This window comes from Nematolebias whitei, chromosome 9, assembly GCF_014905685.2.
Source record: "Nematolebias whitei isolate Nwh7 chromosome 9, NemWhi1, whole genome shotgun sequence".
Classification (NCBI taxonomy): Eukaryota; Metazoa; Chordata; class Actinopteri; order Cyprinodontiformes; family Rivulidae; genus Nematolebias; species Nematolebias whitei.
In genome coordinates this window covers 49,658,841-49,659,359 of record NC_056506.1, presented here as the reverse complement: position 1 = coordinate 49,659,359, position 519 = coordinate 49,658,841, and the positions used below count along the sequence as shown (strand labels likewise).

The 519-nt window shown below is 53.0% G+C and overlaps 1 protein-coding gene across 1 annotated transcript in view; it reads left to right on the top strand.

Annotated features, from left to right (window-relative positions):
* The window catches only part of adcy8 (adenylate cyclase 8 (brain)), an 85,112-nt gene that overhangs the window by 80,622 nt on the left and 3,971 nt on the right, over positions 1-519 (top strand). The gene's annotated exons all lie outside the window — the stretch shown is intronic.

The following is a 519-nucleotide window of genomic DNA, read 5'->3' as shown; positions in this document are numbered from 1 at the left end:
TCAGGTCACAGTCAGGTCAGTGTCGGGTCACACTCAGGTCAGACTCATGTCAGACTCAGGTCAGAGTCAGGTCAGACTCATGTCAGACTCAGGTCAGAGTCAGGTCACACTCAGGTCAGACTCGGGTCAGAGTCAGGTCACACTCAGGACAGGCTCAGGTCAGAGTTAGGCCAGACTCATGTCAGACTCAGGTCAGAGTCAGGTCACAGTCAGGTCAGTGTCGGGTCACACTCAGGTCAGACTCATGTCAGACTCAGGTCAGAGTCAGGTCAGAGTCAGGTCAGAGTCAGGTCAGACTCATGTCAGACTCAGGTCAGAGTCAGGTCAGACTCAGGTCAGACTCAGGTCAGGTTCAGGTCACACTCAGGTCAAAGTCAGGTCAAGCTCAGGTCAGAGTCAGGTCAATCTCATGTCAGAGTCAGGTCAGAGTCAGGTCAAGCTCAGGTAAGAGTCAGGTCAGAGTCATGTCAGGCTCAGGTCAGGTTCAGGTCACACTCAGGTCAAAATCAGGTCAATCTC